Source organism: Vipera berus, assembly GCF_964194415.1.
Source record: "Vipera berus genome assembly, chromosome: 5".
In the NCBI taxonomy this organism is placed as follows: domain Eukaryota; kingdom Metazoa; phylum Chordata; class Lepidosauria; order Squamata; family Viperidae; genus Vipera; species Vipera berus.
The window spans coordinates 56176005-56201209 of record NC_138207.1 but is presented as its reverse complement, the minus strand read 5'-3'; the positions used below and the strand labels follow the sequence as shown (position 1 = coordinate 56201209).

Genomic DNA, 25205 nt, shown 5'->3' with positions numbered 1-25205 from the left:
TCATTTAACAACAGGAACTTTTGGCTCAATTGTGGCTGTAAGTCATAGGCTCCCTGTACATTTCTTAGAGATAAGCTATTAGGAGCACAGGCTGAAAACAGCTAGTTCAAAACTTACTTCTTTTTCTTAAAAATACAAAAATACACGTTTTCACTTGGGGAAAAAATCTTAGATGGTGGAAAAGAAATAGAACGTTTAAGATTCTATTTCTCCTTAAAATATGCACTATTCCTTACTGCACCATGCCCACTCACACATATCCATCTATTTACTCCTCATATTTATATATGAGAATTACCATGAGCTATGGTTTCAAACAGTGTTTAATTATTATTTTATTTTTTTCCACTGAAACTTGATTAGAAAAAAAAAATGCTAAAAAAATGCTTCTCCATCTTTCCATATTATTTGTCCATGAAGTATTAGATATATTAGTGGTGGAAGAGGAATTAAAAGAGAAAATGACAACTTGATTGTGTAGCAGCAAAAGTAATGATAATAAAAGAAGATGGCATGGATTGTATGGAAAACCATCATAGATTCTTTTCTACAGTTAGAAATCTCAAACCTTATAGCTGACAGAAATTCTGTGTGACAAAATTTGGCAAATTAACAACACTGATATAATGTGATAAGGTCAACATCAAGAGTCAGAATCTGAAAGAGTAACCTTGCTTCCATATGAAAATTTGTTGATAGTTTCTTTTAATCAAAATAAATTGTGGTCACTTTCTTTTGCTCTGCTAATTACTGTGTCAAACTTTATTTTCTCAGATATTATTTTGCTGCTTTCCTAAAACCACATTCATTAGCATCTATCTTTGCTGTACAACTTGAACTCTTTTACACAAAAGCCAAAGGCAATTCAGTATGGCAACCTTAAGTGTTAAGGTTTTAAAGCAAAACAATACATTACGTACAAGTTATCTTGTACAAAATTAGCTGGCAACCAGTGTATCATGTCATTACCAATTGTTTAGTTCTGTATAAGTTAGAAAAAGTACATATATCATATTTCACAAGTATCAAATCTTCCTCACACATGCATACAATATTTTTCTAAACAAAGAACACATATGAAAAATCATAGCAAGTGAGTATGACCTGAAATCTTATATCATAGAAGAAAGTCTCTGAATCCATCCTGGGAACAAGACTTTTCAGCCTTTAGATTCTCTGTGTATTTGTACTGTAGTCTGATGGAGTTATTACTAATAGTGTCTGCAGATGCTTAAGCATAATCCTTTCTCTGATTACTTAAACATGAATAATAATGTTTGAGTATCAGAGAACATTATTACTGTGTAACTTAAAGACCCACACTAGTCACACATTGTTAGAAACTCTTATGACAGGTGCAAACAACCAGACCCACACATGAAGAGTTCAATTAGCTGTTTTATTGCTCAATCATATATACAGGACCTCCTCAGACTGATGTTTGTAGCTGGGTGAGGTTTAACAGTATTCAAGGTGGGTTGGCCTTTGCCCTCTCTACTCACTTAGGGACTCTAGACTAATTCCCCATTTGACTCTTCCCCTGGCTCGACCACTCTGTCTCCTACATCCAACAATATCACAAATTATTCAGTTAGCCACAATGTACACTCTTCCGAGATAATTTATATTTTTCTTTCAACCTATAACAATAATACTAATTAAACAAAGCAAATGAAAATGACGAGCAGCACTAAATAATACAAATCTTATTTCTCTGCATTCAAAAAACTAATAAAGGCAATATTAAATATTTAAATCAAATTAGTTGCCCAATTAAGTTTAGTTGCTTGTTTCTTTATATGAACTGTGTTTGGCTGCATTTGGAATGAATTGCCTGGACTGAATTCTGTACACACTTAAAATAGTACACCTAGATACTAAAGCATTCCCAGAGGTAGATATTACAATAGGCTTGTAGGATACCAGGGACAGGCAAACAGTGAAGGCAGGAAAAGGGGCTGCTGTAGTGCTTGTCGGCACAAGAATCAGAATCAGAATAGAGCTGGAAAGGACTTGGGAGATCTTCTAGTCCATCACCCTGCTCAAGCAGGAGATCCTATACCATTTCAGACAAGTGACTGTCCAGTCTCTTCTTAAAAACCTCCAGTGATGAAGCACCCACAATGTCTGAAGGTAAGCTGTTCCACTGGTTAATTGTCCTCGCTGCTAGGAAGTTTCTCTTTAATTCCAGGTTGCTTCTCTCCTTCATTAGTTTCCACCCATTGTTTCTTGTCCTGCCCACTGGTGCTTCGGAAAATATATTGACCCCTTAGGTTCCCCTTGTATTCAAATTTAAAGGGGCAAAATGGTCCTCTGAGGCCATGATAACAGTTGAAGTGGAAGCAAATAGAAGGAGGAAGGAGTGAGAGGCGGAAAGATGGTGATGGTGATGCTGTTGCTATTGCTGTTACTACGCTATCACCCTCACCTCCAATGCATTTCTGCTTGTATTCTGAATAGGAGATGACTGTGAAAAGGAGAGATTCTGAGAGAATTTAGGTCCACTGTGAAGCAGTGGGGAAATGGTTGTAAGAACCTTCTCTTCTTTGTCTTCTCCTTCTCTTCAATTGCTGTCCAGGAACCTGGATGTTCTTATTTTTGAGAGCCCATCTGAAAGCTACTTATACTACTTGCTAAGATTGGCTCGGACAATATATTTCCTGCTTCTTTCCAGAATTTAGTTCCTTCCATCCTTTCCATCAAAGGGAAGAATGGCCTTGCAGTTTGCCATCAAGGATGAGTTTGCTTTCTTCTCCCTTAATTTGTTACTCCAAAGGGATAACAGTCAAATGTGAGAATGGGGCACAGGTTATCTATCAGTTTTCATACTATCTTGCTGGCTGGGAGGAAAGAGTCCTAATTGATTAAGGAAATATGATCATAGTTGCTAAGTGCTGTATAGCAGTACTGGTAATCCTAGACTTATGACCACAATGGAGTTTTACCCCATTTTAGAACCATTCTTGCCACAGTTCTTATCTGGCTTCCTTATTGACATCATCATCATCATCATAATAAACCTTTATTGTCAAAGTACAACATGTGTACATTGAGATTAGCTGAGCCTCCCCCTGTGCTCTCTCCCCCCAACACACAGTGACCACAAACCCTCCATCCCACCACACTATGTGAACCAACTACACCACACACCGGCCTCCCAAGTCAATCCTGCATAAGATTATGTCCCATTTAAAAGCCTAATAGCCCACGGATAAAAGCTATTTTTCAGCCTGTTGGTACGGCTGGCTATATTCCTATATCTCCTACCGGATGGTAGGAGAGTAAAGAGATACCGTCCAGGGTGTGAGTCATCATCATCATCCATCATCAAGTAGGAAGGGACCTTGGAGGTCAACTAGTCCAACCCCCTGCTCAGACAAGAAATCCTATACCATTTCAGACAAATAGCTGTCCAGTCTCTTCTTAACGTCCAGTGTTGGAGCATTCACAGCTTCTGGAGGCAGGTTGTTCCACGGATCAATTGTTCTAACTGTCAGGAAATTTCTCCTTAGTTCTAGGTTGCTTCTCTCTTTGGTTAGTTTCCATCCATTGCTTCTTGTCCTGCCTTCAGCTGCTTTGGAGAATAGCTTGATTCCCTCTTCTTTGTCGCAACCCCTGAGATACTGGAACATTGCTATCATGTCACCCCTAGTCTTTCTCTTCATTAAAGTAGACATACCCAATTCCAGCAACCATTCCATATATGTTTTAGCCTCCAATCCCCTAATCATCTTTGTTGCTCTTCTCTGTACATTTTCTAAAGTCTCAACATCTTTTTTTACATCTTGGTGACCAAAACTGGATGCAGTATTCCAAGTGTGGCCTTACCAAGGCATTGTAAAGTGGTATTAATACTTCACATGATCTTGATTCTATCCCTCTGTTAATACAGCCTAGCACTGTTTTTTTTGGCAGCCGCAGCACACTGCTGGCTCATATTTAGTGATTGTCCACTAGGACTCTGAGATCCCTCTCACAGTTACTACTATTGAGCAAGGTACCACGTATACAAACCTGTGCATTTGGTTTTTCTTGCCTAAATGTAGAACCTTACTTTTTTGACCACTGAATTTCATTTTGTTAGATAGCGCTCAATATTCAAGTCTGTCCAGATCCTCCTGTATCTTAAGCCTGCCTTCTGGATTGTTGGCTATTCCTGCCAGCTTGGTGTCGTTTGAAAATCTGATGAGTTTCCCATCTACCTCCTCATCCAAATCTTTGATGAAGATGGCCCAGAACAGAAGAGGGCCCAGAACAGAACCCTGTGGCACTCCACTACACACTTCCCTCCATGTAGATGCAGTTCCATTGAAGACCACATGCTGAGTACGGCCAGTCAGCCAGCTACAAATCCATCTGGTGGTGATGTGTCTAACCCCACATTTTTCTATCTTATCAAGTAGTAGGTTGTGACCTACTTTATCAAATGCCTTACTGAAGTCCAAGTAAATTATATCCACAGCATTCCTTTGGTCCACTAATTTTGTCACCTGGTCAAAGAATGCAATAAGATTTGTTTGGCATGATCTGTTTTTGACAAACCTTTGCTTGTGAGAAGGTCAAAAAAGGGAATCACATGACCTTGAGACACTGCAACCATCATAAATATGAGTCAGTTGCCAAGCGTCCGAATTTTGATCACATGACGGTGGGGCGGTTGCAATGGTGGTGTGGAAACAGACATAAGTCACTTTTTCAGTGCCATTGTAACTTCAAACAGACACTAAATGAATGGTTGTAAGTTGAGGACTATGGCCAATGAGGTATAGCTGGCAATCATTTGGAGGTTCTCTAGGTTCACAACAAAGAAACAGGGATGTTTTATTCTTTAAATAAATTACTGGGGCATCCAGCCAATCCATTACAGCAAGAGAAAGAAAAAGAAAAGAAGAATCTAATCTTCCTTATCAAAATTTTGGCAAGATTAAATAGTCAGTCAGCAGCCAAGATGCTAATACCTCAATCAAATACAGACACAAAATTAATTTACACCATGTATTCCCATTCCTATCAGGTTTGTTGTCTTCTATTGTCAAATCACTTTTCTTTAAAAAAAATGTCTGTTACTCTCTGCCTGAATAGGTTCTTGCATGAATAAATAGAATACGTCAATATAGTATTATTATGAAATCAGAAAGCATTGTGAATTGTTTTGCTCAGGACTAGAATGACCAATAAGCAATGAGGAGGATTGGGACTGCCTGCTCAGTCTAGAAAAAAAAGAGTGGCTTTTGCTGAGAAATAGAAAAATTTACAATTAGAAGGGCATGATTGGAGATGTTCAGATAGTATCATTTTCTAAAGGGTAATAAAATTAATGTAGATTTTAAAAATCATTACATTAGAAGTTCCATATTGAATATATGGAACAGATATAATGCAGAGTGTGTTCAAAAATGCTTTTATGGGTCTTAGTACAAGTAGCATTTTACAGGAAAGAAACAATAGGTAAAGAGCATTGTTATAACAGGAACAGGAAGAATATAAGATGAAGTCAAAAATCCAATTAGCTGCAGCGAGATTTATTTTTCAATAGTTGTCATATGTACAATTAAGAGAAAGATTTAAAGTAGGTAACACATTTGGAATTGAACAAAAAGATGTTGAAGTTGAACTATATACAAATGGTGAACATGTAATTGCCAAAATGAATAAACTTCTATGAAATTTGACACAAAAAATAACAAGGGAAAGACTTGTGCAATAAAATGGGCTAAGAACTTTGGACACAACATATTGATGGAACAATGGGAAAATATGTGACTAAAATATGTGACTAAAAGGATTGAAATTTATATTGTTGTTAACTTCAAAAAGAATTTTTATAAAATGATGTACCGTTGACATATGATTCCAAAAACAATATCTATAATGTATAAAGATACCTCAAATGTCTGTTGGAAATGTGATCAACATGAAGGTTATGTTATCATGGTGGACTGGTAAAAAAGCTCGACATTTGTGAATTCTATTATAGACTGTTATATCCATAAGAATGGAAAGATTCAGAAATACCCACACAGAAGAATGGTTGGTGAAGATGACAGAACTAGCAGGGAAGGCAAAATTAACTTGTTTGATTTGAGAAACATCATCTAGATTTATCTGTGACTGGAAACCATTTATTGATTTTTTGCAAAAAAAAAGAAAGAAAAATGAACTTGAGATTTATGAGTTTGCAGATTAGAAATGATTAGCGAAAGAAAGAAATTATGCTGTAACCTCAGAAACAGAGTAAAATATAACCATAGTTTTTATAAAATATAGCTATGTATGTATGTATACAGTATGCATATATGTGTGTGTGTGTTTATTTATATAGATATAAATATATTTATATAAAATATAACTACTGTCAAAAAGATTGGAAGATGCTTCTTAATGTCCTCTCCTGTCCTGTTCCACTCTCTCTCACACACACACGCAAACAGAACTGTGGTTTAGTGGGTTTATTAATATTCCCCAGCAACTCCCTTCACCAAAAATCCAGAACTGTCCCAGTTAAATCCAGTCACAAGCAGACCATTGCTAGTCCACAGAGCAATGGCCAATGAATCCACAAGGCACTGATCAAAATAAACCCACCATGCAAAATGAAATCCATCATACAAGAGGGTTCACGAGGCAAGAAAAGTCCAGAGTTCACAAGGCACAGTCCAAGTCCAGGCATGGTATCAATCCAAAGCAAGGCAAGAATCACAATGATCAGAAAACAGGTGACATATGTAGAGATATCTGAGGAAGCGTCCAGGGGATTCATCACACTCCTCTCCTCTCCTGTCTCCCCTCCCCTTCCTTTTTTTCCTATTTTATTTCTTACTTACTATTTGCCTTATATTCTTTTTTATAATATTTGTATTGTTTTTATCTTTTTAAAATTTCAGTACAAATTATATTTTTTTTAAAAAGAAGACACAATTCAGATTTGAAATTGCAAACAGAAGGACAGCAAAAGACAAGAGAAAGAGCAAAAGCTCACAAAACAATCCTGAATATTTTGAGCTTTAAAATGCAATCTAGAATGTCAGTACTAAAAGGTACAAGAACAAGAGGGCTTTCTCTCAGAATCCAATGCTTACTAGGCTATTCTTGGCGCTAGCCCTTTCTAAATTAAGTCATACAGTTTCTAAATTGTTCTAAATTGTTGATGGCAAACTGTTATCTGTTCAGGTACCTTCACTGTCCATGACTATAAAATCATGAACTAGCAGAGATGGTAAAATTAACTTGTTTGATTTGAGAAAGATCACATTTCTTCTTTTTTGTATATGGCTTACTTTCAAGATCACCCAAAGCCCATCATTGGTTCTGCCCTTAGTTTCTGAGGATCTGTACAGTCATCACACACATATTTATTGATTTTCATCTTGAAAGCCATTAAGCTTCAACTGGTGCAGAATGCAACCGCGCGAGTGGTGTTGGGGGTCTCCCGATACTCCCATGTTACACCTCTGCTCCGCAAGCTGCATTGGCTGCCAGTTGCCCTCCGGGTGAGATTCAAGGTGCTGGTAATGACCTATAAAGCCCTACATGGCATGGGTCCGGATTACTTATGGCAGCACCTGCTGCCGGCGTCAACCTCCCTCCGTCCAGTGCGCTCCCACAGAGTGGGCCTCCTCAGGGTGCCTCCGATCAGAGAATGTTGATTGGTGGCCCCCAGGGGGAGGGCGTTCTCTGTGGGCACGCCAGACCTATGGAACCGCTTGCCGGTAGAGCTCCGGATGGCCCCCAACCTTTGCTCCTTCCGACGCGATCTAAAAACCTATCTATTTGAACAATCCGGCCTGGTCTGATGGGTTTGGGGTTTGGATTTGGTTTTAACATAGTTTTGATTATTGTATTATATTGGGCATAATTATTTAATCTTTTTTAACTTTTGTATTTATATTTCGATATTTATTGCCCTGTACACCGCCCTGAGTCCTTCGGGAGAAGGGCGGTATAAAAATTTAATAAATAAATAAATAAATAAATAAATAAATAAATAAATAAATAAATAAATAAATAAATAAATAAATAAATAAGTTATAGCCTACATAGAAGAAGATTTTCACAGGATTTTCAATCAATTAGTGCTATAGAAAGATATGAAGTTTGGCTCTGGCATGAACCAATCATGTAAGGGTAAGCAGAAATAATAATTGGAAAGAGAATTTTTCTGTAATATGGTTAGAGATTTCAGCTTGTTTAATAGTGAAGCTGGGTATATTCAAGTCCTTTGTGATCCATGTTGATTTACATCCCTCTTTGTTGGATCATTTTTAATAATATTGTAACAATCAATACTTCTGTTCCGTATGGTGATAATTTTTTTCATAGAAACATGAGCGAGCGAGTGAGCGAGCAAGAGACAGAGACAAAGAGCAAGTGTGTTGTGGTCATTGTAGCCTACCATGGCCACGTTATCAGGATTTGCAAATTTCCCTACTATCTTGCCACAAGCAAAATCGATGAGGAAGCTGATAGGAAGTTGTAAATCAAAGTCACATGAGGTTCTCACTTAACAACATGTGGTGATTCATTTAATAATGGTAACTAGGAACCGATGTAACTGATGTCAGTAAGCAGTGGGGTGATGTCATGCTTTATGACTGCATCATGAAAAAAGTTTAATTCATTACTGTCATTAAGAGAGGACTATCAATGCAATGAAAAAAAATTATCCTTAAAATCTTGCCTGAAACTGGTAATCAGGACTGAAAGTATTTACACACTAATTTGAACCTTTCAAAGACTGGGCATAAATTTTTTATTTTATTTTTTTAATTTTAATCCCATTTATATCCCGCCCTTCTCCGAAGACTCAGGACGGCTTACAATCTAAGCACAAATCAAATGTGCTTAGCAATAGCCTTCATTCTATGTATATGCCTGCTTATTAGGGCTTTCGCCCCCCCCCCCCAGCGGCATTATTACAAAGTCAGCTTATTGCCCCCAACAATCTGGGTCCTTGTTGTATGCATGTTAGCTAATTGTACTTGACTCACCCATACCAGACATCTATCTCCTGTTTTTATTCCACATCACAACTGCCAAAATCATCTCTAGAACACTTCTATGAAGTATCTCAAAGAAGAGTCTGTAAAAAGTATAATTGTATAACAAGATGGAAACTAAATTGTTTAGGATTATTTAAATCCATAAAAAGTTGCCAAAGCAATGTATTATTAAAAAGGATTTTTGACTGCAGATTTTGAATATTTCATAATATACTTGTTAACAAAAGGCTTCAGAAATATAAATATAAATAACAGAGTTTTATGACATTTTGGCATAGGACTTTTTAGATTATAACAACCATTTATTATAATCAAAGTAAGGTAGTTGCAAAATTATTGTTTATATTCACATGTTGTCACTGTAGTGAACAAACACAATTATCTATGTGGAAAGTAGGTCTTCTTGTGGATGATGATATCTATGATTATCCTAGATTAGACATTTTGGATAATTCATTTTAATAAATATCTAAAACAAATAGATAAAAAGATTGTTTCTGCAGAGGTCACCAATGTATTCAATATCATTAACTCTTCAAGTAGGAAAAGATAGTGTGGTCTATTCATTTAAATGTATGAAATCAACTTTCTCGTTTGTAAGGTTATAGTTTAAAAACATGAATATAAAAACGTAGCACTGTACATCTTTATGATATGCTCCATTTATATAGCTTTTAAAAATAGTAACTAAATGAGAATGAGTTAGTTACCAATAAAACGTCTATCATAGGAATGTAGGAAAAATCTTTGGCTCCTTCATTCTGTATTCAGGACTTTGTTCAGGATAAAGGGCTAGAATGAGAATAGAGAAAAACTGACAATGTTTTACAATAAATTTGGCCATGAAGAAAAAGGTTATGGGTGTGAAGAAAAAGGTTACTAAAAGTAATCATTCATGGGAATGGTATTTCTAAAATACAGTTCCAATATACTTAATGCTTTAATGTATAAGCTTTAGCTTTTAGTGTAACAATAATTTTAAAAAGGTCAAAGTTTATTAATGTAACATTTTCCTCAAACAGTCTCCCTGTTATCTACATCAGGATATTTTTGAAGTATACAGTTGGTGGGAGAACAAAAGGAGTAGAATACACAATCAGTATAAAATTAACTCTCAGTGTTCAACTGAACTTCACCGAGAGAAAATAATCCTACCAAGTTTAAGACCATTATGGGGTAAGGTGTAGTTTATTACCCTAGAAAAACAGAAGGGGGGGATCACAGTCTGAAAAGTTGTTCCACATTCATCACAATCCATATGTCAAAGAATCTTGGGACACCTTCCAAAGGTTGATGTGCCAAAATAAAGCAAAATATGTCCATGTATAGATATGCATCCATATTTCACACAAGCTGTCCTCCTGAGAAATACCACCTGTAATAATCACATTATTCTTTGGATAACTAAAAAGAACAGGGGACAGATATTTTATATCTTGTAACTGATTTTGTAGCTTGTATATAATGCTGGAACTAAATATTATCTTTTAAAAAAATACAAGTAGAACATGGGAATCACTTGTAGGAATACTCAGTATGAACTAAGTGCAGCATTTACAATTTAATCCATGGCAATACTGAAACCAGAATCTCTCAGACCAGAGATCCCCAACCTTTTGGGCACCAGGGACTGGTTATGTGGAAAGAGATTTTTCCATGGACTGGAGAGTGTATGGTTTTGTGTGTGGACCGGCTGCTGGCATGCCGTGGCCCAGTACTGGTCCATGGACCAGGGGCTGTGTACCCGTTTCAGACAATGTAGGGCAGCTGGTTGAAATAGCAAAATGTCCTTGGCTGGCTTATAGTGAACTCTTAATACAGAAAATTGCCTATTTCCAAACATGGGGAAAAGGAGGGCAACCCAGCCAACTGCAAGTGGACCAGCTGTGCAATTCTGCTTACATAGCCAGAAACTGAACATAAACATAAACGCTATCATAACAATATAGATGAGGACTTGAAAAATTGCTATTATTTTTCCTTAAGGGCTTTTGTATAACTACTTAGACACTGAATGTATAAAGTAAATCCCAGTAAATCTTGGTATAACAGGGAAAATGGATAATTATCTTTGTTTTGTTTTGCAGGAACTACAAGCTATTTCTGCCTTATGACAATTGACACTTTTACCATCATAATACACCTTTGAAATGATATAATTGCATGTAAGCATTTTTACAGATGTGACAATGTCTGAAAATTATTGTAAAGTTTTATTTCAGAAATGATACATAAGACTTTTCTTAGAACATTTCTTTAAAATACTAGATCATTTATTCCACTACTCATGAATTCCATTTCCCATTTTAAAAATGACAAGAAATTAATTTAAAATCCTATTTGTATTTCTACAATCAGATTAACAACATAAATAGTTCAGAAATAAAATCTATTCCACAAAAATAGGTAAGAGTAGTGTCTTGGACTTAAATGGCATATTACATTGTCTTCAACAAGTTAACTTGCTATATTCAACATCAATTGAGATCTAGAAATAATCACATCTAGTTAGTGAATGATAATAAACGTTTTGGGCTTCCCAGTTATTGACTAAATATTATCACTGGGGTCTCAAAGAGTATATGGGTTAAATTATTTCCCAATTATATATGGTATTTTGAATCTCTTCCAGAAAAAAAATAGATGTGATGGAAAAAAGATATGCTCCTTTCAGTCCTTTTCACCGGACACAAAAGTTCCAGCAAATTTTTTTCCAAGGCAGTAATACTGTCTTATATCAGGAAAATTATAGCTTTCACTGGCTCCCACATCTTATGTGGCAAAAATGTGAAAAGTGTTCTCTAATTCTGGGACAACTAGCAGTATCACTGTCAACAAAGAGATGGCAGAGCTTTCCCACTGGTCAATGGAGAGTACAAGCTATTTTTCTTTCTCATACTTTCTCTGCTAGTATTATGTATTGATGTGGCATAGTTGCTGGGATACTCTAATATAAGTCATAGACAGTAGTCAATGGTCACTGGGAAAGGATCCACTGGCACCCTAAAATTACAATTGTACCCAAATGCCCATTTGCACTGAGAATTCACACTGAGAATCTTTAAGATAAATTTTAGGATTTAAATTTGCCATACCTTCTATGCACTGGTTCACTATTTTCAGTGGAGGAAATAGTGGAGGAAATATCTTCAAGCTTAATCAATATATTGGCAAGGAACAACTGCTTTCTTTAACTCTGCAATTATACTAACAGGAGACTGAATGCTTTTCCTTCTATTCACTCTGAACTTGCCTATTATTTTTCCAGCTAAAGAAGCACATTGAAGCAAAAAGTCACAAGAATTTCCCTTTGACTGGCAATATACCACAAAACAATTTTATTACAACAGGTTTTTAAAAAATGAAAAAGCAGGAAATATATGAAATTATTCTTAGCATTAAGATCTCATACACTAAGGCCCAAATTCTGAATATTTTATTAATTCATAAATCTAAGGATAAAATGAATTAACCAAATGTACTCTGCCAATTAAAGCCAGGGCTTAACCAAATATATTTCAACAATATAAGAAGCAACCCAACTCATACTAATCACCTGAAAGTATCAAGCCAAATGATAATAAGTGTTTTGTTTGTTGGATAAATATGGCTAAATAAAATACATCTAGCAAGGATACATTCCTTTTTAAGCTTTTAAGTTATGTTTCTTAGTAAAAAGGTTAAAGTGATGCATGATCATTCATTATTCTATATCAATTAGAGGTTTTAATTTAAATTTAATTATATTTCACTCTAAGAAAACAAAGACAGTATAGTTTGACTTTTGTACTAAAAATGTGGCAGCATTATAGGTACTGTAACAATAAACTAAGGAAATAAGTATTCATGATTTCTGCTCTTGCATATTCTGTGGTATTCTCTTCTCCATTGTAACCACAAATGGTTACAGATTTTACTTTCACATCAGATGAACTGCTGCTTAGCATAATATAATTAATGTTCAGTATGATTAAAATAAACAATAATTTGGAACAAATTACAGCTTTTCTGTGTTTAGCTGATTTGATAAATTTACATTAAAGCCAAAGCTTTAGTTCAATAGTTTCTGAACTCTACTTTAGGATTATATTATAAGATAGAGGAAGATACAAGACTGAAGCACATTGTGGTTCATTTTTGTAAACTTGAAGTATAAAACTTAGACAAACAGCTTCAGAATTATTCCAGTAGGCATATATAAAATGTGTAGAAATGTGAAAAATGATTACATAAAATGGTTCATCTTTGATTCTAGTTTTAAAGTGAGATAATTCTTGGAACCTTACTTTGTAACATTTATTTCAAAAGACTGAATAAGCCCTACCAAACAACTCTTCTATGATTCTTGAGCAAGGCAGATGAAGAAGGTAGTTTATTACAGTTTAACCACAGAAGAGACAAAGAATTTCATATACTTTCATTCATCCTCTAAACTCTGCTGAAGATGTTACCCAGCCTGGTAATGAAACATTCGGAAACCAACCCGCAAGCTTGGAGAATGAACCTTCACCCTCATCCTACACCTGAGTTACAGATATTCACCACTATTGCAAACTTTCATTCTAATTGTATACAAAGTGATACAAAAAATTAAGAAAATGTAATTCAAAGGCAGTAGCTAAAATGCACTTTAAAATAAAGTGATTGCTTGTTCTTTGCCCACTTTTATATACTACAATCCCATCCAAACAGTATCAAAAGGTCAATTTCGGAATCCAAATATCAGGTGCTTGCAATTTCCCCAGAACAAATCAAAAAGAGAAAAAGGATGAAAAGGTCACTGTGTATTTGGATCCAAGGAACATTTAGCAAACTGCATGTTGCTTCTCAAAAAACAAAATATGAATGTTCCCCTACCACTTTAGATTCAAGTTTTGTTCCCAATGTAAGGTTCCATGAGGAATTATATCTGTCTATAATACCTGAAAAAATAAATTCCTGAACTTATATATGTTTGATGCAAAGCCAAGCAACTATGTACTGTAGCCTAGCAGATCAATGAAATATCCATAGGCACAAACTTTGTACAGACACATCTTTTGTCTCTCTGCCAGGTCCTTTCCCCATTGTTTCTCACATTTGAAAAAGATTTTGTTTTGGGATTGAGGGATATATTTTTGGATTTCAAATAAATTTTTAAAGGAAATATATTTATAAATCTGGCATGTTTCAAAGCTACTGCTAAAGCTTGTAAGCCGCCCTGAGTCTTCGGAGAAGGGCGGGATATAAATGGAATTAAAAAAGAAAAGCAAGAAATAAATCTTCATTTTTATTTCTAAAAAGTCCTCTGAGCTCATATGCACTCCATAGACGTAAATGGAAGAAAATCATGGTGGATTGTGATAGTCCAGTGTTTTTATAATGATGTCCACTTGTCCAAAGTAATCTCTGAATTAACAGTGAATATTTGGGGTTAAACACTGTATGCAACAGCCTCATTAATTTGCTTTCCAGTAAGCTGATATTTTTAGCCTAAACACACATGTCCATATCTTTTGTATGGGCAAAGCTCCTCTCTCTAGCAGCCATTTTCTTTGATTTGCTCTTAGAATGACATATGCGCCCTGTAAACATGAGGCATTTGCATAATACTCTAAAGAAATGAAGTAAAACATGAAGCTATCCAAACACATAAGACTGCAATCCAATATTAAAGGACTGTCAGTTCTCTTTAGGGAGATTATTTATTATATTCACAAAGTATTTTGCATTCATGTGTATGGAAATTGTCAGCATTGTATATGCTTAAACAACCTCTCCAACCATTTAGCCAAATGTACAGAAAGCTTCAAGCTACGGTAATTAGAAAATGGAGGCAGCATTCTTTCTCCAACTTTTTCTCTCTATCATTTCCATGCATTCAGAGAGACTTCTGAAGATTTATATTCTTGAATGCATCAATAATGCAAATAAAATCAGAATAAGCACAGCAGCATTCCATGTAATAGCCATATTTTTACAAATATATGTGTATTCTATTACTAAGAATTTGGGTTGGTTTCAGAAGATATTGGAAATTGTCTGGCTACTTTATTTATTTTAGGCAAAACTGACAGAAATATCAGGATTGGATTTGGTATGATTTCTTCTAAAATAGAATAATTTATAATAAACTGCCAAAGTGCTGTGATGCTTAAAAATGGAATTAACCCTATTGGGAGAAGGAAACAAAAACTCCTTGGATCAAATAACTACTACAGTTGTTTTCTTTTGTTTGTTATTATGACTCAGGAGACTTGATCATGAATCTCTCAAGTCACAATTAGTGATGCCCTAAATTTCAGGAATTATTAAGGCACAGGAAATTATTAGCACAGGAAAATGATTACTGATAGTGCGCATATAATTTGACTGAAGATTCTTGTTAAAATACTGATCTGTGTCTATTATTTCCTCTAGAATCATTCCTATGGAATGATTTCTGTACAACTACATTCAACACAGAATTCAACTCCCTGTTCAGAAGTGCTCTGCTTTATTTTCACAACTATAGTGCAGAATGAGGTCTTCAATTTTAGCAATTTAGGAATTCATGCTGAACATTTATGTTCTGTTATATTAATCATGCTATAAATTCCTCAAGAGATACTATATTTGCCAATAGTCCCACGAGATTTATCTTTTGTTCTTAACAAAGAGCATTTCAAAACAATTAAAAATCTACTCACCACCAAATGTAGTCATTTTGCTATTAGTCCATGGAATTTATGTTTGTAGCAAAAGGTATGAAAAAAACAATTATATGCAACAGTTTGTGTAGGTATATTGTTACGTACACTTCAGAAGAAGGTTACAAAACGCTTGAATATCTGGAACCTCCATCATAAAATGATGTGGTCATTAAGTGAATCATCACATAACCATGCCAGATTTTATGACATTTTTGCCATGGCCATTAAATAAATCACAGGTAATTGAGAAAACTGGGCTCTCCCTATTTACTTTGCTTGTCGGAAGCCAGCTGGGAAAGTCGCAAATGGCAATCATGAGACCCTGGGACATTACAACCATCATTAATACACGCCAGTTGCCAAGCAGCCAAATTGCAATCACATGACCCCTGGAATACTGCAAAGGTCATGAGAGTGAGGACCAGTTGCAAGCCACTTTTTCAGTATTGTTATAATTATAAATAGTTGCTAAATGAATGGTTGTAAGTTGAGGAATACCTGTATTGCTACACATTATGGTCCAGTATTTAGCTGCGTGCAATTGCACATGTATGACAATGCTAAAATATTGGTTTTATTCCAGAATGGAAAATACTATTGTGGATTAATACTGCATACATAAATGTTTCTGAAATGTCTAAGCTTACATTGCAGATAGTTTCATGAAACACATAAAATAAATAACTTTAGAAAGAATGAATAAATCCTAAATGGGAGTCTAAATTTTTACACTTAGAAACAGTGTTCCTTTATTTACCCTATAACAAGGAAAGCTTCATTTTCCTTCCTAATTGTAGAAATGACATGGACATGATTAAGAAAATATATCTGTGGTAGACATATACTTTTCTGCTGCAAGTATCTTTAAAGTTATAAAAAAAAATAACAATGTATACTCCCAAAGTTGCTTTTTTCAAGAAGCAACTGGACTTTCTTGTTTGTCTTCTCATCCAAGAAGTTTTTTCAGCTTCTTCTTCAGTTTCAACTTCTTGGATGGGAAGCAAAATGTCTTCAAAGAAAAACAAGAAAATCCAGTAGCCTCTTGGAAAAAGCACCTTTGGAAAAACCATGTATACTATCTTGCGCAACAATCTTGCGCAACAACCACTCTTCCCAGCTATTGTTAGGTTAGATTTTTTTTCTTGTTTTCATTATTTTATAAATAACCCAAGCCAGTGAACATACCTAATAATATTACCTTATCCTGTTTTCCTCACAACACACCTATGAGGTGAGTTAGACTGAGAGATACTGATTGACCCAAAATCACCCAGCCAGCTTTTATACTTAAGATGGGACTAGAACTCACAGACTTCTGGTCTAGCCAGGTACTTTAACCACTGGACCAAGCTGGTTCTCAAAGGCAATAATTATCATTGGCCACAACTATGTGATGAAATCCCCATCCTTTTTTAAAAGAGTGATTCTCATTAAAGGATGGAACTTTAATCATATGGTTGTGTCTGTCATAACCTCCACATTTATTAGTGAATATATCTGCAATTTTGCGGTGAAAAATTGTTCTTTTAAAAAATAACTTGCTTCCTTGCAATCATAAAAGTCTGCTGTATAGATCGATATGAATATTTGAAAAATACTTATTGAGCTAGAAATTACCTTATTTATGCAACTGACAAATGGAAATAGTGATATATATTTATTACATGAAATTAGCACTCAGGCAACAGTGGGAGATCTAAAAAGAAATCTGTTATGTCCAATTATTTGCTAAGTAATTGTTTCCTATCTCTTAAAGTAATTTCGATGAAAGACATTAGAAAGGCAGATATTGAATGTGGCACACTTATAGATCCCAGAATGAACATCAACAATATTTTCTGTCTCACATTCCCAAAGAATAAAATAACACTGATTTAGTTTACTGAATTCATTTAAAAGGGAATAAAAATATCTATTCAGGATTCAGGATAAAGGATGGGAAAGGGAAATTAAAATTCAGATAGCTTATCACAGTTTAAGCAGGAAAAATCACTTATGAAAAGAGAAAAAATGGCTGAATCCATTACTTGCTATGTGACAGATTATCATTTCTCATAGAAAAATGATGTAGGAGAGCATGGCCTCTAAGGGAATTTTGTTTTTTTTAATCTTTTCTCCTCAGCAACATCTTGTCCCTCCTTTCTCTAAATTTGTTATGTGAATATAATGAAGTCTTCCAGGTCTTGAGAGGTTAGAAGTTAGCAACAAATAAAGAAATAGCTCTAAATAGAAAGAGTTCTGACTAGAATCCCATTCAAAGTATGCTACCATCCACCAAAACAAACTCTATATTCTATCTCATATCATTTTTTACTCAATCTTCATAATGCAGTCATAGACCCAAGATGAATGGGCAAAACTACAGATGACACAGTGGAACAACTAATCGTGTTCAAATCCTTAGCAGCTGTGTGCACGGATTACAGAATCACACTTGATAAATTGATTAAAAGTTGTAAATTTATTAAAAACTGTTAATTGACTAAAATTCAGCATTGATTTAAAAAGTGGTCCCATGAATATTCTTAAATGGTTAATTTCTAAATCTGAGCCTTGATGCATTCTTTCTCCTTTTTCTGCCTTTCATCCAACTTCTACATATCATCCAGTCAATGCATTTGGAAGAAAGAATCTTTTGTTTTTTCTTCAGTGTACCTAGGCTCCAATAATACCCAATCCTTAGTCATGATGCATGGAATAATGGAACTGAAATAAATATAAGGAAGGTATCCTAGTTGCCTACCTATTGTGGGAAGAATCCAGAGAAACAAATATTTTGGGGAGTATTAAAAAAGGCAGAATATATTTCCCCAAAGAAATAATGGCGAAGATCTTTAAAAAGACAGAAACCAGACCCCCAAAACCAGCCCAGCCCCTCTCCCCAAAGCAGAAACTAGGCAGAGGCCAGCTTTTAGAAATGCAGATGTGATATTCCTTTCAGAAAGGTTGGAGCCAGGAAGCTAGAAGCTGATGAGATTAGGAAGACAAAGACCCCTAAAAACTACATCCTCCACCCAAACTCTAAGGACAGAACACATAATAGATTAACCCACCAATACCAAAAAGGACACACTGAACCCCAGGAAAAAGTTCATGCCACAGGATCAGGAACTCCAAATACAAAAGCCCAAGAAGGTATAAAAACCCACCACTCCCAGCAACATGTGGTCAGCTTTTTCAAAGCCACGCTTCTGTCTGGCTTTGCTCTTCAATAAACCATAACCTTCTTTCTAGAACAGTCTCCATTTTGTTTATTCCTGGCTTGGACTGGACCCGATGAAGTTTTTTCTTTCAACATTATGGTCAATTGCAACAGATAACACCTCACTGGACTTTCAAAAAACCTAATGCTTCCTCATGGATATACAAATGACAATGCCAGAGATTAATCTTGCAAAGCTCATATTATACTATAGTGCAGACATGTCAAACTCGCAATGTCATGTGACGTCGTACAACATATCAGAAACCTTTTTGCCATTTCTGGCAATAGGGTGGGCGTGGCTTCCAGATGACACGTCCGGCCTGTGGGCCGGCAGTTTGATACCCCTGCAATAGTGTGATAATTACATTTCATTGTAATTTTTGTAACTATTGTATCTATTCCTTGAGCCTATAACTCACTGATTAACATGGAAATCATTTTTTCACACATTGTTATCAACAACTTCTATCTTCCTTGCTTGTTTGTGAAAAGACTTTGGATTAGCTGGTTCAGTTAATTGATTCTCAGACTAGAATTAAGGTGTTAAGCTATGTAGTTATATATAGCTTTATTTTGACAAACAGAAATTGACTTTTTAGAACCTTCTGAACCCTTTGTCTGAACAAAAAGTACAAAGAATTAATAGGCATTGTGGAAATAGCTGTAAAACCCTCTTTATGGATCTTCGTTGCAAAATCCATGTGAATATATCATTCTGATGCATTATTGTGTTTGAATGTTTATTGTATTCTTAACTATCTTGAATACCCTGCTTGAATTCAGAGGGAGAATGTGAATCAAAGAAGCATAAAGACTGTTTTTTACATTACAAAATATTTCTGGGTTCTGTGAATAATCATGAATGGAAAAACAATCCATCTCAAATATTTTCAAACTTACCTATGAATTATATAGCACATAACATTAGTCTTCATTTACTTTACTGAATTACTACAAGACCTTTTACATCTGAATATAGTTTTCTTTTTTAAAAGAAATCTATTAAATTGTACTTTTTTCTAGACAAGAATTTTTAATCATCATGCAATGTGTACAAATATTAAAGCACTTATATTATTTAGAGCTCTTCAACTAGAAATCTAAATATGGGAACATTTTAAGAAACATAAATTACAGGAATTTATTCCAAATTGTGTTAGACACAGTCATCTTCACAGAAGAAATGGACACAAAAAATAATTTCTCTTGCAATATACTCTCCTAGGATCTGCTCTTGAAAACTATTGGGAAAATAGACTGGTACAGAATACAGCGGCATGAGCAGCGATAGGTGAGTGCTGCATCATTCCCTTGATCTATGAGATGCACTTGGTTCTAATTTGGCTTCTGGGTGCAATTCAAGGTGCATGCGATCATCTTTACATGCTGTAAGATCCAGTTTTATAGAGATCACCAATCTCCCATGGTTTATCTTTCCCTTTAGAATCATCTGGCAGAGACGACTCTTTCCTGGTTTTGTTCTTCCATCTCTCTCTTATGCAAAATGTGATGATAGGAAACTACTGTTCAACATCGCATGCACGATCTAGAATGTCTCACAACCTTATCCCCTATGCAGGAGGTTTGACTGAAAATGACTACTCCAGAATCAGTAAGGTCACAGTATGAAAATGTTCCACGTCCCCAGCTGTAAATGGATTTGCAGATACAATTGTGATTCTTTCTTAAAACATTGGATATGGTAAGAATGACGTGTGACTTGCTATAATTATCTTGACCATAATGCACTCAAGGTAAAAATATGCTTGAAAAATGTCCAAAAATTAGAATTGATGCAAAATCCAGCAGTCAAGCTACTTCCTACTGCAAAAAAAAGGGCTGAAAGAGCTACAATGACAGGCAATTGCCTACTGGTCTAGATATTCTTTAGGGAGTTAATTTTTAAACCACAAATTGTCTTAGGAATTCTCTTTCCTGCTACAAATCTGCTTAGACGAGCAGGAGAGGCTGTTGGCACACACTTCAACGTCTACAAACTCATAAAGGAAGATATGGTGTGCAATGCTTCCACATACTTCTGTTGAATCTCATATTTGTTTGTTCCTCTTTTACAGGTTTGTAGCTTTGTGTATACTTTGTGAATACTTATTTTCCAGCAGCAAGGAATACATTGTGACATGCTGAAATTCCTATCAAATATATAGAATCTTGCAACTGAAAAAGCAACTAAATGATTTCCTTTATATTTTACTTTAGGCAAAATTTATGAACTCAAAATTAGAGGAAAAGGTCTCTTTGAAGCCTTTTCATAAAGCAAACATTATGAAATTTAAAAGGGAAAATACTCTTGGGTATCAAATATACTTGACTATTTAAACAGTGTACATATTTCTTTATTATTACATCAATTAGATTCAATCTTTCTTGCCTGCGTTAAGTGACAGCTACAATGATCAACCATATGAATATAGAATAAGTATCACTAGAATGCCCTATGTTAGGCTTTGTTGAATGCAAACCGTTTCCATTTTCCAGTGAAAATTTTATTTCAAATGATATGGAATCTACATAGAACAAATAATTGGAAATCATTGCAATTTTACCACCACACTAAAAAAAAAAGTAGTATAATTCAGAAACAGATACATTGTCCTATTTGGTTTGAGAAACATAATATAAATTTAAATTTAACATTTCGTTTAAATAATATGCCATTGGCTGTTATCCATAATTATATGTTGGCTACATTTTCTAGCAATCCTGTCCTTCAACACAAAAATCGACACACAAGCTTAGCACCAAAGCTATATTTGTAACAAAACTCAAGTGGGTCAGCTTGTCCCACCATATGAACAAGCATTATGTTGTAAAAAAGAGGGGAGGGCAATGCAGAGCGGTAAGTTGAAGGGGCTATGGGCAAACAAAGCATTGCAAGTGAATATGCTACCGCTGTTGCTCTAATCATTTCACCAACAGGTTTTTCTGGTGGAGAGGTTCTTCCACAGGCTAACACTGTTCTATATTAACCAATCAATAGATTGAACTGAAAGATGTTTTAAACAGGCCAGTCAGCCATTAGATAATGCAGCTCTTAGCCAGGAGGTAGATCAAGACAGGACTCAGCCTAGAATCATTATATGTCCAAAACCACTCCAAATCCAACCCTGCCCCCTTGAATCCAATTGACTTTTCTCTAGTGCCAATTTAGTGCTGATCATTAGTTGACCAGATTCTTGTTTATAGGTTTGAGCAATAAACCTTCTTAATTGGAACTTACCATATAGTCCTGATTCTTTGTGCCTGACACCAGGAGTTATATTTCCTGATATGGCCCCGACTCTACTATGCTTTCACAAATTGTAAAAAAACCATGTTCTTTTAGCAGGCTGTGGGGTAGGGTTAGGTGATTATGTATTCTCGTTTTTGTTATTATGATTGAATTGGTTATCCTTCCCTCAATGCACTGAATGCATTACGGGTTTTTTTTGGCTTTGGTTTTCTTTTTATTACTTCCATTGGACTTTTTAAAAATTCCAATCTGGAAGCTACCTAAGAGTTACCTTGTTGGTTGAAACAACCTACAACTTGGGAAAAAAAGGAAGTAAAGGTCTCCAAGAGAAGGACTTTGGCTTCAAAAGATTTGCCTTTCCGTAACAAATAAGAGACTATTAGGAAAGCCACAGCCATTAGAGTAGATACTGTTTTCTGGAGGTAGCATGAAGAAAAATACATAAGAGAAACAAATGTCTTTATGTCAGCTTGGTCACACAATATATATGTTTTATGACAACCATAGATCTCTGGCAGACTTTCCTAATAGATACTAGTACAGTGCTAATCCTCCACAGGGTGCTTTCCTTCAATGAGTTTTGAGTGAAACATTTCTTTACAGCAGCTTGGGAAATATGTTAGAACCACTCTGCTTCTAAGGATAAAGCAATGTTCTCAGTCTTGACAAATACTATAAAAAACTTCACTCTCTGCCAACTTTGCTCCAAAGCTTTGGTGAGTACTGTAAAATGGCAACCATTTATTTTCTCTTATGCTTATCCTACTTGACAAATACCACATGAAGATATGCCACTCACCTTCTTTGGCTACTTTCAAATTAAACTTTTTTTTTGATAAATGTTGGGGAATTAAACCTGTCTGTCTCTTCCAGGATTCACCTGCTGGAGCTGGAAAATGACTCTTCTCACTTTGGCTAATGATAGATAGAGGGAAGAAAGATTTGAGCCAATGTATAATATTTGGTTAAAGGACATCACATCAAGTGTACTGATGCTGTTACCTAGTTTGGTAATGTAATGTCTGCAAGAAATAAACAAGCTGAGATGGCACAAAAGATTCCATGGAAATCACAGTCTTTTCATTTTCAAGAACAAAAATTCATACTCCAAAAAATAAATTGTTTGTTGTTAACTCTGTCACAGAACAATGAGATAGTCTTCCTTACTTTTGGCCAAATGCTTCCAGCCAGAGTGGCTTCAGCAATCCAAGAGTGCATGGAGCCACTCTAGCAACCTCCCTCTCCAGACCAGCATCAATGTGCCATGACCATATGATGGACAGCTTCAGCATGTTTTCCTGAAGTTCAAGTACTTTGGACAAACCTCCATCATTTCCTGAAGCTGTCCAGCTACAAAATGTTCTGGGTAGAATGTAAACAAATATTTACTAAGCCTAAGTGAGATAACTTACAGATTTCCCTTGACAAAGAGATTTATGCCAGTAAGGTAACATGATTTTATTTATCAAAAGAAAGCCACAATGTTATTTGTTTGTCAAAGCACAGATCATGTAGAAAAACCCACAAAAATCAATATATAGTATGTATGCTATGCCCACAACAGAAAGCACAGATAAAATTGTAAGCTAGCTTTACAAAAATCATTGCCTCAAACCTCCCATTAGTCAAACTAATCAGGCTAGAGCCCCTTAGCATGTGTCTGCTGAAGTCTTCCAGGATGATGTCTTAAGTAAATACTCTGAAAAGATGCTTAGAAGGGAAGTTGAGAGGTGTATTTCTGGCCCAAAGCAACTCAAGGCCATACAAATGGTTTCAGTGAACAAATTACTTATCTCAGTGAAGCAAATTTAGGCACCTGCAGGGGATGACTCATTTAATCAAAATGAACCTACTTTTACCTTTATTTATTTATAATCAGTAATAATCAAAGAAACAATATGATAAAGTAAATGTATAAACGAAGTTCTATTTTGGCTAGTCATAGAGAACTTCAAGTAGTTTTAATATGTACTGGTTATAAAAAAATTACACACATAAAAATATTATGCTCTATATGCACACAAATATACACTCTCTAAAGCAGGGGTCCCCAACCCCCAGTATGCGGCTCAGTACTGGGTTGCAGCCAGTTAGGAACCAGGCCGCGCAGCTGGAGGTGCACTGAAGGTGTATCTTCCATCTCCAGGCATGCGGCAAGTCTGCAGGGGTCTGGGCAGAGGCGGGAGAGTTGCTGGGCAGAAGCCTTCTTGCTCAGTGCAAAGATCCTCCAGTGGCTGCGCTTGCAACATCTGAGCTCCATGTCCTTCCTCTTCCTGCTTCTTCTGCTATCTCTTCTTCTGCCTCCTTCTCCTCTTCCTGGTCCTGCTTCCTCTTCCTCCTGCTACTTTTTCTTCCTCTTTTTCTTCCTCTCTTTCCTCCTCTCCCTCTCCTTTTGTGCAACTCCTCCCGCTTCCTTCTTGCAATTCTTCAAGTTTGCAAGATAAGTGGAAGCCAGCCCAACTTGCAACTGGAGGCTTCCCCAAAGCATCGTTTCAGGGGGACCCCCCCAAGGTATGTGTGTCTGAGGGTGTTTTTTTTCCCTTGGGGAGCAAATAGGGCAGGGAGAAGCTTGCTTTCACCTTAAGCACTGCATCTCCAAGGAAATCTCTCTCTCTCTAGACCTTTTTTTTAAAGATTGCTGGGCTCCATTGCACTTCAACTGGAGTTTTTTGCTTTTGTTTTGATGTTCCAGGTATCTCATGTTTTGGCAACATCTTGCCTGTGATTTAATTTGGTGTGTGTGTGTGTGTTCCTACTGTCTTTGTGCAGCAAAGGGGGGGAGGGGAGAAGCTACACTTCCCCTTAAGCACTGTGTCTCCATCTGCACCTTTTCCAAGACTGCTGGGCTTGTGCAGCGCCAAGTTGGATTGGTCTCTCACTCCCTCTCCCTCTCTCTCTCTCTCTCTTTTGAATGATTTTCTAAGTACTTCCTCAATGTGCTGGGTTCTTGGTTTGTTTTGCTGGAGGGCTGAGTTTGACTTTTTTCCTACCCACTTTCTTCGAAGCAGAAAGTCACTGGTCTAATCTAATACAATGTAATAATAACAGAAATAAAGTGATTTATTTGTTTGTTTGTTTAT

The 25205-nt window shown here is 35.9% G+C and overlaps 1 protein-coding gene across 4 annotated transcripts in view; it reads right to left on the bottom strand.

Annotated features, from left to right (window-relative positions):
- ATRNL1 (attractin like 1) overlaps positions 1 to 25205 on the bottom strand; it is a 563323-nt gene that overhangs the window by 205748 nt on the left and 332370 nt on the right. The gene's annotated exons all lie outside the window — the stretch shown is intronic.